Below are 17,032 nucleotides of genomic sequence, written 5' to 3' on the forward strand. Positions count from 1 at the left end.
ATCACATGTGCTTAAAAATGGGGTAGTGACAGATGAGTCTATAGAAATTTTCACAGGAAATGGCAAAATTGTTTGGTTACTGGAATTGAGGGTAGTGTCAAGAGTGGGATGAATTGCTCTATTTTGGACATAGCATGTTTTAATGAAACTAGCCTAAAAGTATATTAAAATGGAAAGACAAAATTACTTCTCCCACAATGTTGTAGATTTTAAAGCCTTCTATAATTATATCTTTTTCTCTAATTTTTTAAAAAATTTAATTAGAGGGAATATATGTATACTATTATAGTTATATCTTGATAAACTTTAAAAGAAAATGAGCAGGAAGTGAAGAACTTCAATATATTTAATGTTTGAATTTTCAGGAATTCCTTATGTCTTGCTGCTGCAGAGTTTGTAACAATGGAGTTACCAATTTTTAGTTTAAGAAGTCCTAAGGGCACTAGTATTTGCAGAGAAAGCCAAGGATTTACAAGGACCAAAGGAAAAAACATCTGTGAAAAACACCAGAAAATCAGAGGGAAAAACAATAGCTTCCAAGTTGTTACAAAAAATATACCCCAAATTCTGTGAAACCTTATGTGGACCCAAGCAGTATACTCAAATGTATGGGGCTTAAAATAATTCATTATGTTAGAGGATATAAGTAATATACTTTTTGTGTATGTTCATGTCTGTATGATTACCACAGTGGACCTGTGGTTTTAACACTCACACTAAAATGACACAGTAGGCTATTGTTTGGCACCAGATTCACTTGGTTTAGTAGAAGGATACAGGACTGGAAACAGAATGTCAGCAGGCTAATGTCAGATGCTTCTTCAGTGGGAGTCCCTCTAGATGTTCAGGAACCATTTTCCACCTTCTCTGCATTACCTCCTATGTAGTAACTCAGTTTTAAGGTGAGATCGTGTGGGTAGATAAGGACTACTTTGCCTTGGGGAAGGCTTAAGCTCCACAGGAATCAATCTCTTGATAACGATCCAGCTTTCCTAAAGGGATGGTCTCAGTTGCTAGAACACACTGCATCAGGAAGCTGAATCAGCATCCTCCTCGTCCAGATGTGTTCCATGCGTAACAAACAATGCCGACTGGTAACACAGCTGTCACTTCTTGTTTGTCTTAACCCGGAATGTTTCCAGGGAGACAGTATGTGGAGAAAAGTTCAGGCCTGCTGTTAATTTTTTCTTCAGAATGTTTTATAATATACTTTCTCAGTACAGTAAATCTTATCCATAAATGGTATACTTATCTCAAGCTGCATGTTCAAAATGTTTTTCCTCCAATTTTGGAGGCCACTGGTTTAGATATCAGCATTTTATGGACCTCTGTCTCCCATGTCCTGGTTTACTATCTCCCATGTCCTGGTTTAGTTTGTTCTGTATCATGGTTCTAGAACATATAATTGTAGAGCATTAGACCCATGGACGGTGGAGCCTGGTAGGCTGCAGTCCATGGGGTCGCTAGAGTCGGACACAACTGAGCGAGTTCACTTTCACTTTTCACTTTCATGCATTGGAGAAGGAAATGGCAACCCACTCCAGTGTTCTTGCCTGGAGAATCCCAGGGATGGGGGAGCCTGGTAGGAGGCCATCTATGGGGTCGCACAGAGTCAGACACGACTAAAGCGACTTAGCAGCAACAGCAGCAGCAGACATGTGGCTGGGCTTCTCTGGTGGCTCAGATGGTAAAGAATCTGCCTGCAGTGCAGGAGACCCGGGTTCTATCACTGGGTTGTGAAAATCCCCTGTAGAAGGGGATGGCAACCCACTCCAGCATGCTTGTCTGGAGAATCCCACGGATAGTGGAGTTGGCAGGCTACAGTCCATGGGGTCACAAAGAGTGGAATACAACTGAGAACTAAAACACACACACACACACACACACACACAGATATATGGCCACACGTAATCCCGACTTCCAGCTGGCCATGGCTGACACACGGGGAGAGGGCCACAGTCAGTGGAACCTCTGTGTTCTGTTCTTTTCCCTTGTGGGGCTAGCATATTCTGTAGCACCAAGAAAGCCCTTGGTAGAGAAAATCTGCTTTATATTCTGTTCTTTAAATGGCTTGTTTGGTTGTCCAGGGCTATTATCATTAAAGTGGACTATGACTAAACGTATGTGCTACTAATGGTAATACTAATTTAAAAGATTTGCATAATGTTTACTATATGCCAAGCATAAATTCAAAATGATTTAGATGCTTTATACTATTAAAGGATTATAGTTCTATAAGGATAAATAATACTATTAAACACCCTTTACATAAGAAAATAGGTTTAGGGAGAGTACATAACTTGCTAAAGTTTGCTTAACTGATGTATTCTGCTTTCAGATCCAGGCATTCTGACTCAAAAACCCATAGTGTTTTATTGTTTGTTTTTTTTTAGAGAGTTCAATGCTTCTAAAAATTTGGTTTCAAGTTTTTTTCCCCAAACTTATTCATTTTTAATTGAAGGAAAATTGCTTCCCAATATTGTGTTGGCCTCTGCCATTCATCAACATGAGTCAGCCATAGGAATACATGTGTCCCCTCCGTCTTGAACCTCCCTCCAGCCTCTCACCCCTTCCCACCCATCTAGGTTGTAACAGAGTCCTGGTTTGAGTTGCCTGAGTCACACAGCACATTCCCATCGGTTACCTAGTTTACACATGGCAGGGTACATGCTTCCATGTTACACTCTCCCTTAGTCTCCCCACCTCCACCCCCGCACCACTGTAAGCCTGTTCTCTGTGTCTGCATCTCCATTGTTGCCCTGCAAATAGGTTCATAAGTACCATCTTTCTAGATTCCATATATATGTTTTTCTGATTTACTTCAGTCTATATGATGGGGAACGCCTTTGAGTCAGTTCTAATGATGTGGATGAACATAGAGCCTATTATACAGGGTCTTAAGTTTTTATTTTTAAAGCTTAATATCTTGATTTACCTGGGCTTGCTATCTCTAGCTATAACAGATTAGAGAAAAATACAATAACTTGCTGGTAAAGTTAGTTATGCATATTTTTGCCTTTAAGCTGTACTAAATTAAAATTCTGAAGAGATCTGTTTCTTTTTTTTTTTTTTTTCTTCCAATTTTATTTTATTTTTAAACTTTACATAATTGTATTAGTTTTGCCAAATATCAAAATGAATCCACCACAGGTATACATGTGTTCCCCATCCCGAACCCTCCTCCCTCCTCCCTCCCCATACCATCCCTCTGGGCCGTCCCAGTGCACCAGCCCCAAGCATCCAGCATCGTGCATCGAACCTGGACTGGCAACTCGTTTCCTACATGATATTTTACATGTTTCATTGCCATTCTCCCAAATCTTCCCACCCTCTCCCTCTCCCACAGAGTCCATAAGACTGTTCTATACATCAGTGTCTCTTTTGCTGTCTCGTACACCGGGTTATTGTTACCATCTTTCTAAATTCCATATATATGCGTTAGTATACTGTATTTATGTTTTTCCTTCTGGCTTACTTCACTCTGTATAATAGGCTCCAGTTTCATCCACCTCATTAGAACTGATTCAAATGTATTCTTTTTAATGGCTGAGTAATACTCCATTGTGTATATGTACCACAGCTTTCTTATCCATTCATCTGCTGATGGACATCTAGGTTGCTTCCATGTCTTGGCTATTATAAACAGTGCTGCGATGAACATTGGGGTACACGTGTCTCTTTCCCTTCTGGTTTCCTCAGTGTGTATGCCCAGCAGTGGGGTTGCTGGCTCATAAGGCAGTTCTATTTCCAGTTTTTTAAGGAATCTCCACACTGTTCTCCATAGTGGCTGTACTAGTTTGCATTCCCACCAACAGTGTAAGAGGGTTCCCTTTTCTCCACACCCTCTCCAGCATTTATTGCTTGTAGACTTTTGGATCGCAGCCATTCTGACTGGTGTGAAATGGTACCTCATAGTGGTTTTGATTTGCATTTCTCTGATAATGAGTGATGTTGAGCATCTTTTCATGTGTTTGTTGGCCATCTGTATGTCTTTTTTGGAGAAATGTCTATTTAGTTCTTTGGCCCATTTTTTGATTGGGTCGTTTATTTTTCTGGAGTTGAGCTGTAGGAGTTGCTTGTATATTTTTGAGATTAGTTGTTTGTCGGTTGCTTCATTTGCTATTATTTTCTCCCATTCTGAAGGCTGTCTTTTCACCTTGCTAATAGTTTCCTTTGATGTGCAGAAGCTTTTAAGGTTAATTAGGTCCCATTTGTTTATTTTTGCTTTTATTTCCAATATTCTGGGAGGTGGGTCATAGAGGATCCTGCTGTGATGTATGTCGGAGAGTGTTTTGCCTATGTTCTCCTCTAGGAGTTTTATAGTTTCTGGTCTTACGTTTAGATCTGTTTCTTTATATTTCAAATAGAGTCACTTTTCAAAGGTTCAAGCGTTTACATAGACTTCTGAAATTTAGAGAGTAATGAGTTACATAATGTCTCCATTATGGGGGGAAATGCAATGTATATTTAAATCTTGATTTTACTTTTGTGGAACAGGGGTCATAAACAGAAAGTGACTTTAATTTATATAAAGAAATAACCAAACACTTCTAAAGAATGACTTATATATTCAATCTATTATACCAACTGAATTAATAGTTCTTTGCATATTATAGATAAAAATGAAGAAAATAATTATTCTAATACTGAAATGTGTCATGCAACAAATACACAATACTTTAAGCATTCTGTAGTATACATATTTTATGAAGTTTAATTTTTAATTGAGAATAATTGACAAATAGAATATATTTAAAGTGTACAAGCAAATTAATACCTCTATCACATTACACAGTTACCTCTTTTTCTGGCATGAACACTTGAGATTTACTCTCTTAGCAAATTTCAAGTATACAATATGGTATTATTAACTGTAGTCACTGTGCTATAACTCAAATCTGTAGAATTTACTCATCTTCTAACTAAAAGTTTATAATTCTGTGAAGTTTAATTTTTAATAAAGCTACATAGATTATGCTTCTGGTATGGGGAAAAAACTACTACTGATAAATCTTACAGTTTTTTCAAAATGGAACATTTCTCAAAATGTTCTTTTTTATTGCAAAAGATCTATCTGTAAGTAAATCTATTGAAGCTATTATTTGTTCTATTGTTGAAGACTTAGATATATTTTTATTTATAAAATGCTTTGTTAATTTTACTCTCTAGCTTTTGGTTATACAACTAAAGTACAGCTGTTCAAAACAAGCTTCTTGAATTTATACTGAAGTTTCTAGTAGAGTATGCTTTAGATTTGAACAGAAACTCACTATTTGCTGGTCATTTGCTTTTTCTCCATCAATATGTTAAGTACAATAATAGGGTATAGAAGAACAATGTAATATATAAGCTTTAGTTTCCAAGCATTGATTATTATTTTGAAATTAAAAAAAAAATCAATTGAAAGTGCTAAAGGCAATTTTAAACTACATATTTTCCAAGTGTAAACATACTTTATTTTCCAGAATTCTAGTAGTGCAGAAAATTGAAGGATCAACATAGGCTAGAAATTGTAGACAGTTTTTTAATTCAACAGCAAAGCTGTTTGAAATTGTTGACTTTTATAATAAGGAGGAGCAATTGTTTATATAATTTTCTAAAGTCAATTTTATTTTTATAAAATCTCATTTTGAAGAAAGTTCAAAAGATGATTTTGACTAAGATTCTTTCAATCTCCCTACAACATATCTAAGTAAATTTCTAATTTTGAAAATCCCATTCTGTTTTTGGAAAGCTCTAATTTTTATGAAGTTGTTTCTTGCTTGAAATAGATTCCAGAGCCCACATTCTTAACTACTAAATCAAGCTGGCTATTGGCATGGCTTCCCTGTATCCCATTTAAAACTGGAAATTGAAATTAAATGTGGTTCTCCTGGGGTATGCAATCTATATTGGCTAAGTGGAAGTCTTAGCTTTGCTCAAAATATTACACGCAATATTATTTAGGATCCAATTACCTTGATTGTTTGCTGTGTGCTTAGTCGCTCAGTCGTGTCCGACTCCTTTGACCCCGTGAACTGTAATCTGCCAGGCTCCTCTGTATGTGGAATTCTCCAGGCAAGAATACTGGAGTGGGTAGCCATTTCCTTCTCCAGGGGATCGTCCTGACCCAGGAATCAAACCTGGGTCTCCTGCACTGCAGGCAGATTCTTTACCAACTGAGCTACAAGGGAAGCCCAGTTAACTTGATTGTGTATGCCTTTAGCTTAACCTAGTTTTTATTCTTTTTGCCTATGTATTAGATTTTTTTCCATTAGTATTTATAAGCATTTCTATTGCCTGGCACCAAAAAAAAGAATATTTCATATATACTAAACACAATTATTGGAGAAGGCAATGGCAACCCACTCCAGTGTTCTTGCCTGGAGAATCCCAGGGACGGGGGAGCCTGGTGGGCTGCCATCTATGGGGTCGCACAGAGTCAGACACGACTGAAGCGACTTAGCAGCAGCAGCAGCAAACTCAAATTATTTTTCAGTGATTAAATGGATTTTTAAAATATATTATTTTTTCCCTAGGAGATCAGTGTGGCATGGCAATTAAGAGCTTACATCACTTACTAGCTATAGGACCTTGCCAGATAATTTGTCCTTTCTTGTTTATCCACTACATGGGATTAATAATGGAATATCCATATGATAGAGTTGTCTCATAGGTTTAAATAAGTGAATGCAGCAATGTAGGTAGAATATAGATATACTGAATAAATGTTAGCAGGAAAAAAATTATACTTGCACTAATATAAATAACTGTGTAAGGAAGAAACTCCACATTTATTTGGTTGAACAATAATTTTTTTTTAAGAGCCCAGATTTTCCTATTAGCAAAGTAATCTGGTAAATGTGTAATGAAAATTGCTTAGCAGATCAGAGAATATTCCTTGAAAGGGCAACAATCTTTATAATGTTGTTAGATCTCAAAAGGGCAATAGATTTTAATGATAAAGGTTTATTTGAGGACTTTAAGACAAACCTTCTCCTAAGGAATTTTTTTCCTCATTTTTAATATACTTTTATAGGAGATTGTTATTTTTACACTGTATTTAAAGATATTTCAATTCAGAAGACATACAGAAAAAATATTAAAAAGCCAAAAATGTTTCCTCTTTCCAGACATAAATGTAACTGGACATTTCTTTCTTCATTTTCATTTGAAAAACTCATCAAGAGGAGAGCTATACTGCCATTCTCACTTACTGATAAAAGGGATATTGGAGGGAAAAGCAATTATGAATGTCACAGAGTCTCAGCCCAGAGCCTCACCGACTCCTTTGAAAGGCACAAGGAGGGAACGCATTGTAAATGAGATTTGGCACCTTAGCCTCTCAATTTTAAGACAGCACTCCCACTGGCTTTAGCTCTAGGAAGTGTTGTGTGGGTGGTAATTGTATTTTACTTTTTATTTACATAAGAGGCGAAATATAGTGTGAGAATTCTGGAAAAGAAAGGAGAAAGGTCCTCCTCAGATGTGTAGATGACAGTGAGAGCCAAATAATAGTAAATATTAATAACTGAGCCAGCTGGACTTTTCAGACCATATTTTATTATTATACATAAATGATACCTGAATTATTCTTTTAAACAGAGATTTCTGCCATTTGGGACTACTTACTGGCATGAGTTCATTGTAGAGCATGATTTATATTCTGCTTAAATCATTTTTTCAGAAACTTGAAAAGGAATGGCTTTCTATGAGTGTGTTTCGAAAAACATTTATTCTTTAAACCCAAGGAACACAGTGAGTGGCCTTTGTCAATAAGTACAGTGAACCAGAGGCATTGTCAGCTTCGTAGGAATTAAAAGTCACGAAGTTAACCTGGAGCAGAAAATACTTATGAGATGAGGCTTATTATGTTGGTTTATCCTTCTTCTACTATGCCCTCAGGAGAAGGAAATTAAGAATATACTGTTGAAGGTATTTATGAAACATAATGAAATGTTAGAAGTTGCTGGTTCCCAAGAATCTTCTCTTTTAGAAGCGCTTGTACTAAGGTCTCCTTTTACCCACTCTGGTGTGGAAGGAGGAGAGGCTTGTGGGATTTTCTTCCCGGGGAGAGGCACCTGCCCTTCTTAGAATGTCAGATGGAAACTTGGCAAAGCCACGTGAAAGGAAGGCCCAGAAGCTGTGGGTTAAGCCAAAAGTATTGGAGAAGGAAATGGCAACTCACTCCCGTGTTCTTGCCTAGAGAATCCCAGGGACGGGGGAGCCTGGTGGGCTGCCGTCTATGGGGTCGCACAGAGTCGGACACGACTGAAGCGGCTTAGCAGCAGCAGCAGTACAGCATCACCGACTCAACAGACATGAATTTGAGCAAACTCTGGGAGATAGAGGCCAGAGGAGCCTGGTGTGCTGCTGTCCACTGGGTCGCAGAGTTGGACACAACTTAGCGATTGAAAAACAGCAACAACAGAATAATAATGGGCTTCCAGGTGGTGCTAGTGCTAAAGAATCCACCTGCCAGTGTGGGAGATACAAGAGACACCAGTTCCATCCCTGGATTGGGAAGATCCTTTGGAGTAGGAAATGGTAACCCACTACAGTATTCCTGCCTGGGAAATCCCATGGACAGAGGAGCCTGGTGGACTACAGTCCGTAGGGTCACAAAGAGCCAGACACAACTGAGCACACGCAGACACACGCATATAAAACCTTAGGTAGAAGGGAGAAAGTCAGGTGATAGCTGAAGTTGTAGTTGAACAGTAGAAAATCCCAGTGTTCTCTGCAGCCTATCTCCATTATGCATCTGTGAGTTAGAATACCAAAGAGAAAAGAAAATTCAACAGAGTGATATATCCTAGGTAAATTGCAGTGGTTTTGAAAATAGGATTATTTCCTTTTTAAAAAGCTTTCTGTTTTGTGTGGGGATGTAGCCGCTTCACAATGTTGTGGTAGTTTCAGGGGCACAGCAAAGAGTCTCAGCCATACATATACACGTGTCCATTCTCCTCCAAACACCTCTTCCATCCAGGCTGCCACATAGCACTGAGCAGAGTTCCATGTGCTAGACACTAGGTCCCTGTTGGTTAGGATAGGACTATTTCTTACTGATCTTTATCTGTGAAACTCCTTTCACAAATCCTCATTTGCTCAGTATTTGCCGGATTACATGGAATTGTGTTAATTTGCCTTTATCTAGGAATGTGTTGTACTTCTAGGCCCTTACAGGTTTCTTCAAAGTATTGCAGACAACAATAAAAATAATCTGTGTATTTGTTTAAATGTCACTTGGCTTGCCATTCTGGGCCTGTCACTTACATTTAGTGTTGTTGAGATAATAAGTTATTATGGCAACTAGAATATCAATTCATGTGCCAAAGGAATTAACTTTGAAGTCTTGACTATTTTGGTTGTATTGTAGACTGGCATATTTTTATTGGAGATTTTGTGTGCCTCTGTGGCTAAAAATTCTTTGGATCATGGGAGAAAAATTTTCATCTCTTTGTCTTCCTTCACTTTTTGGTTTTTAATTTTTCACTTAAATATATAGTGTGAGTAAAATTCCTGAGAAAGTAAGTCTTTGTTATATACAATCCAAAGTCCCCTTCCATAATATTTTTATGTTTTCCGTATGTTAATAAATATAATGTTCTATACAACTATGACCTTTAAATATGTGTGTATTTTTCTCATTTCTAATTTCCTATTCACAGGATTTATTTTCATTCTTAGGTAAAAATGATTTTTTATGTAATAATTCCTAACTAAAGTCTTATGATTTATTTCTATTTGTTGATATTTTATCGTGAAAGCCAGGTAGGTGTGGGGATTGAGATTATGGGGTATTTTCTGTCATAAGGATACCAGATATATAGATATATGTAAGTAATATATACAAGACATTTTCATGTACATAAATTGATTTTTACTGTGTGTGTGTGCGTGTGGCATGCTCAGTTGTTTCTGACTCTTTGCGACCCCTGAACTGTATCCTGCCAGGCTCCTCTGTCCATGGGATTCTCCAGACGAGAGTACTAGAGTGGGTTCCCATGCCCTTCCCCAGGGGATTTTCCTGACCGAGGGGTTAAACCCACATTTCCAACACTGACAGGTGGATTCTTTACCACTGAGCCACCAGGGAAGCTCAATTTATACTACAAGCTATACTTATTAATGAATTTTTAATCTTCTAAACTGTGAGTTTACTTTCTCCCCATTTTGAGGATAGAAATCGTGAACTTCAGACTGAATACTTTCTCATGTAATTTTAACCTAGGTTTTTCTCCTAGGGCCTTATTTATAATAACAAATGGTTCTGGCTGGAGGTACAGGGTAAGAAGTTTGGAGAGGAAGGAGAAGGAACAAGGGCTAAATTTATTATAAGCAATGTTTCCAGTACATCAGTGTTTTTCTGAAATGTGGAATAATCCTTTTATCCCATGCTGCCATTTTAATAAAGCCTGAAAGCAGAGGAAATATTAACAAATATTAGATGCTAACATATTTTTTCCTTCCCAAGAGATCAAAGTCCTTTCCTTTATAAACCTGTTAAGTAGAGGATAACAGGTACTATCTCTCTTTCAGCTGAGGAAGCTTATTAGAATGACCTATTTTACTTGCACACTTAAGGAAGGTTTAAATTTCGGTCCTAGGTCCTTAGATTCCAAGGCTTTGTTTTGCCAGCCACACAGAGTCTGTGGCAGGATACCTAATTCCAGGGCTTACTACAAAATGAAAATGCAGGGCCCTTTGATAATAAATTGCTAAGCATTTGAAGATGATGGCGACAGAGCACTTAATCAATTACAATGTGTCTCTAAGAGTTGGAGAAGGCAATGGCAACCCACTCCAGTACTCTTGCCTGGAAAATCTCATGGACAGAGGAGCCTGGTAGGCTGCAGTCCATGGGGTCCCTAAGAGTTGGACATGACTGAGCGACTTCACTTTCACATTTCACTTTCATGCATTGGAGAAGGAAATGGCAACCCATTCCAGTGTTCTTGCCTGGAGAATCCCAGGGACGGGGGAACCTTGGTGGGCTGCCATCTATGGGGTCGCACAGAGTCCGACACGACTGAAGCGACTTAGCAGCAACAGCAGCCACTCTCAGAGTAGGAGCCCTTGAGACCACAGGTGTCATACATCCATTTTGTTGCTCCAGTCAAGCTGAAGGATGCAAATACATTCAGGCATCCAAAGCAGGAGCCCAGGAAAGAATGCAAAGGCAAGTTTCTAGCCAGAAGCTGGCTAGACCAGACAAAGTGAGGCTGAGAGTAGAAGCTTTGGTTGGGTGAATATCCAGACATTTACAGTTTACCTGAGATGTACTGGGTACTTAGCTTAGAAAAGCACTCTACCTTCAGAGGATGCTGAGATAGGCTTGACTTTCTTGATGACTTAGGTTAGGATGGACTCAGTTCAGGGCAGGACTGAGATCTCAGGTTGGACTTCACAGTACTCAAGGGTGAAGAGGGATACTCTTAGTTGTAGACTAATTTAGTGCTGTTCCTTGCAAAGGTGAGTGTACACACATGGTTTATTTTACTAAATGCCATTTGTGAAAGTCTAGACATCTTTATTGAAGTCAGAACGAGTTCAAACTAATGTCTCTGTTAAAACCAGATGACTCCTTAATCAAAAGTTTCAACAGACAGAACAAAAATTGTTTATATACTTCAGGTATTTATTAATCCATTCAATGAATATTTATTAACACATTATGAATTACAGGCCCTGTTTTAAACACAAGACAAATCTTTGATCTTAAGTAGTGTACATTCTAGTAGATTCCACAGAATCCAGCGAATTCCAGTGGGTTTTGAAATATTGAATTTGGGTGTATTTTGTTATTTTCTTAAGCTTTTTGTTTTTTGTACTTGAAGCAAAGTGAAAAGAACGGCCAGTAATTAGGTATTATATTGTTTTCTATAAAGAAAAGGAGCATTTTGTATGTTATAGAATACTAGGTAAAAAATACATTCCTTGTGGGACTTTTTCCTCTACTTTAAAAAAGGATTAAAATCATTAAAAACATAAAGGTCTCATAAGCTACACTGCCTTTGTTAGAAATTTGTAACTTGCAATTAAAGTAGAGATGATTTTGTGACACTCCTTTGGGCAGGCACGGTGTTTTGTAGTATTTAACTTTTACTAGAAAATGTTCTTGTGAGTTCTGTGTTTTAATCTGGTAAAGATTTATTCTGTGTACCATATTACTTTCAATGACTTTGTCACAACCAGGCATTAAAAAGTTAGTAGTATAACTGAAGTATTTCTTGAGGCAAAATGGAAAAATAGAAGGAAACCTGTTTTGTGGAAACGCTGTTGAGTGTTGAAAGTGCAGCTTGAAATCCTTATGAGTGCAAAAACAATTGTGTCTACAACCACATATTTTGATAAACCATAAAATCCTTGATTTCTCATGATTGAAGAACACTAGACATTCCCACATATACTTAAAAATCTCTCTTTTGGAACATAATACCCCCAAAAAAATTAGTAATAAGCATTCTTATTCCCATAGTCTGTGTACCTCCATCCCCTACTGTACCCTGTCTTAACTTGGCAAGACTTTCTGCTTCCAATTGACTAACATCTTTTTCTTTCCTTTTTCATTTTCAAATGATTTTTCATTTAATTTTAAGAGATACAACAATATAAGAGTGTTCCTTTTAACTTTGAGATGCACTTGCCATATTTAAAAAATTGTGTAGTTATTATTTGCTTTGAAAAATTAATTCGCTAGAAATACATTGAAGACTCAAAACATGAAAGAAACTTGCTGGAGAGTTGAAGAGATTTGGCAATGAGTATGGTTATAAGGGAAATATATAATGCACAAGATATTAGCCCTTCTACCAGTTTGGGCATAAACAGTATATTTTGTTCATTGTAGTCTCTCATATTGGAATTCATTTCCCTATCCTGTTACACTGGGATCTCCATTTCCTTCAGTTGCTTATCCCACAAAGCCCTTTCCAGAATGTCATAATCAGAGTTCATCATCTCTGTATATTCTTTAGAGGTCATTACACATCTATATAGCATTACTGATTTTGGATTTTTGTTGCTGTTCTTGCTTTCATATCTAATTATACCCATTAAATTTGTGGAATGGCTATTCAGTTTAGATTAATTAGAGTGAAATAATATGATAAATTCAATTTTTGCCTGTACTACCACATTTCAACAGCTACAAGTAGCCCATGGCTGGACAACACAGATTTAGATCATTTCCACCATCACATAAAGTGCTTTCGGGTGGCAGTGCACCAAACTGTAAGCTTCTTGAAGGCAGAGGCTATATCATTTAAATTAATCAGTCCCAAAACTTAAATAATAATCAGTGTGAAATAGGTATATCTCAGTGGGGAGGTAGGGCAATGAGGAAGATCAGGATTACTTGGCAGGTACAGAGGAGAGCTGTGCATTTTTTAAAGCATTACTTCAAATGAGCTTTGTTATTGCATTAAACTCTAAAGAAAGGCAGGTATATTAGGTCTGCTGAAATACGTATAGGTACTAGGGACTCAAATAAATCATCGAGACCACATATGGAACTCAGTTTTAACAAATGTTGTCACACTGAAGTAATTAGATTAAAAGATTATATTTGATTTTATCTATCAATCCCATGTCTATAATATTTAATGTGCATTACTATTCAATATTCACCTGATATGAAAAGCTGACTTTCTGGAAACGACCTTGGTGTTGGGAAAGATTGAGGGCAGGAGGAGAAGGGGTCAACAGAGAATGAAGTAGTTTGATGGTATCTCTGACTCACTGGACGTGGATTTGAGCAAACTCCAGGAGATGAAGGACAGGGAAGCCTGGTGTGCTGCAGTCATGGGGTTGTAGAGAGTGGGACACAATTTGGCGACTGAACAACCACAAAATTCAAAATTCTTCAGAGTGAAAGTATTTTAGGAGCTTGAAATATATTTTTAAAGAGATGTTTTATTTAAGGTTGCATGTTCTAAGAATTTCTGCACTTCAGTTCAGTTCAGTTGCTCAGTTGTGTCCAACTCTCTGTGACCCCATGGACTGCAGCACGCCAGGCGTCCCTGTCCATCACCAACTGCCTTAGCTGTCTGCACCATCCCGTAGTTCTGCACCAGTACCAAAGAAATGAACACTCGTTTTTCACTAATACAATGAAAAGGTAAGTTTATTGCACTTCATTGAACTTTAAAAATAACATAAAATTATTGGCTAGCTAGAAATATACTACTTCCTTTTTTTAGATATATACAGTCATGTAGAGCCATAAAATTGTATTCTTTGCATACTTAGGCCTTTGATTTCAGAGAATTGTTCATAAGCAGAATGCAAATTCTGCAGGGAGAGCAAGCCTGGTACACGGGAAGAGCATGGCCTTTGTCTGACTTGACCACTGACTGACAGTGTGGTCTTGGGCAGATTACCTAACAGCTCTGAATGTTTTCACTCATTCTAAGATGAGGAGACTGATCTTTTTTTATTCTTATTTTTATTGGAATACAGTTACTTTACAATGTTATGTTAGTTTCTGCTGTACAGCAAAGTGAGTTAGCTATATGTATACCTCTATCCCCTATTTTTTTAAATTTCCTTTGAGGCCAGTCATCTGTACCACATACATGTATTATGAAGTTTGTGGAAATAGATTAAATAGTAAAGCAGCAAGCACCTGTCTGGCATGTACTACCTCTCCTTTTGATACTAAGTTCAAAACCTGCCACTGTCCTACCTTTTGAACTCCTCAGTATCTTTACCACCTAATTTATACAAAGGGCTTCCTTGGTAGCTCAGATGGTAAAGAATCTGCCTGCAATGCAGAAGACCCAGGTTCAATCCCTGGATCAGGAAGATCCGCTGGAAAAGGGAATGGGTACCCACTCCAGTATTCTTGCCTGGAGAATTCCATGGACAGAGGAGCCTGGTGGGCTACAGTCCATGGGGTCACATAGAGTCAGACACCTCTGAGTGACTAATACACACAGTTTATACAAAAACCCCAAGATTCTGTGCTTGATTTTTTTTTCTGATGAATGGTAATTTTTGTTTGTTTATCATTGTCTGTCTGTAGATCTTTTTTCTTTAGTATGTGTTCCTTCAATGACAATAATCATATTCTGAGACAAAGAAAATACCACTTTAATGGGCATAGACATAGGTAACCTATGCCATTAAACTTGAGAACAGCTTAAAATAACATAAAGCTCTCCAAAGTAAAAGGGATTTTAGAAAATTTTGTGCTACTTTATGTACCAGGAACAACATTGTTTATTTGATTGGACTGGTCTGAAGATTTGTGATGCTGGGAAAGATAGAGGGCAGGAGGAGAAAGGGAAGACAGAAGATGAGATGGTTGGATGGCATCACCGACTCGATGGACATGGGTTTGGGTGGACTCCAGGAGTAGGTGATGGACAGGGAGGCCTGGCGTGCTGTGGTTCATGGGGTAGCAAAGAGTTGGACACAACTGAGCGACTGAACTGAACTGAACTGAAGATTTGTACTGCACGGCAACAACATTTATCCTAATAAGGACCATTTGTACATGGGGTAATGTCCAACCTGAATGCTGTTATGATTTAGGAGAAGGAATAAATTACATTCCTTTGCCTGATGTTCAGCAGCCCCTTCTCTCTCTCTTTCTCTCTCTCTTTTTCTCTCACTTTCTCTGTCTCTTACACACACACACACAGACACACGACACTCTATCTGACCTAATTTCCAGGCTTTTGTTCATATTGAACCCCTTTCTTTGATGTCTCCTTCTTTAACCTACTTATTTTCTTTGTGTGACATAGGTTTTTGGAATGAGGGAGATCAAGTTTCTGAATACCATGCCATTCCTTTCTCCAAGGGATCCTCCCAACCCAGGAATTGAACCCAGGTCTCTTGCATTGCAGGCAGATTCTTTACCATCTGAGCCACCAGGGAAGCCCCATGCTTTGACTACTACTGACTGAATCTCTGACCTGCACAATATGGGTTTCTCATCTGTAAAATGGGAATAAAAACACCTTGTATGTCATTTTGAAGTTTAAGTGGGAAATTCGTTGTTATTGTTGTTTAGTTATTTAGTTATGTTAGTTATGTAGTCACTAAGTCGTGTCTGACTCTTTTGCGACCCTGTGAACTTTAGCCCACCAGGCTCCTCTGTTCATGGGATTCTCCAAGCAAGAATACTGGAGTGAGTTTTCATTTCCTTCAAGGGATCCTCCCAACCCAGAGATCTGACCCGTGTCTCCTGTATTGGCAGGCGGGTTCTTTGCCACTGAGCCACCAGAGAAACTCAAGTAGGAAATAGATGTTTACAAATTTTCTGACATACTTTCTTAGTAAATATTGATCTGTCCATCCTTTATCTTTTTCGAATGAAAGTTTTGAGGATCTAGTGATCCAGTGAGTTAGCATGCTGTATAGTAAGAGGTGAAGAGCCATAGAATTTGAGTCAAACCTGGGTTCAAATCTTAGCTCTGCCACTTACTTGCTGTGATATTACTTAATCTGTTAAAATAGTTTCTTAATTGATAAATAGTTATTCCTATTTACAGTAGTTGTTGTGAGGATAATATGAAATGAATATAAATTGTTTTGGTCTGGACCTCATACTTACTATACATTACTAAGCTGTCATTAAATCATTCCAATCAAGTCATCATCTGTGGTCTGAGTTATGTTTAGCTTCTCTAAAGATACCTTCTAAACTGGATCTTAAGTTTCTGAAGGGTTAGGAGCCAGGTTTGAGTATTTCTTGAACTTGGTAGCACCATGTAGGATCATGCCAGTTGCATTATCCCAGTTTGTTCAATTTATGGCCAATAGAAAAACTGCTCCAGATTTTTGGCCTGTCTACCTGTCAGCCACTACCCTCAGGGTAGTCAGTAGGAGCAGCAAGTTTGGGTAACTTATTACTTGTAATCAAAGCTGTACCAAATTATCAGATTTTCTAAGTAGAATGGCACAGCAATTGTATTATGTGACTAGAATTTTATAAAGAATTACATACTTCTCTCATACTTGTACAATATCTGTGCATTTCTTCCATGCTGCTACTGCTAAGTCACTTCAGTTGTGTCTGACTCTGTGCGACCCCACAGAT

General features: G+C 37.9%; 1 protein-coding gene across 2 annotated transcripts in view; it reads left to right on the forward strand.

The window, feature by feature from the left end:
* The window catches only part of NOX4 (NADPH oxidase 4), a 188,354-nt gene that overhangs the window by 56,848 nt on the left and 114,474 nt on the right, over positions 1 to 17,032 (forward strand).

Source organism: Bos taurus, chromosome 29 (assembly GCF_002263795.3).
Source record: "Bos taurus isolate L1 Dominette 01449 registration number 42190680 breed Hereford chromosome 29, ARS-UCD2.0, whole genome shotgun sequence".
NCBI lineage: Eukaryota > Metazoa > Chordata > Mammalia > Artiodactyla > Bovidae > Bos > Bos taurus.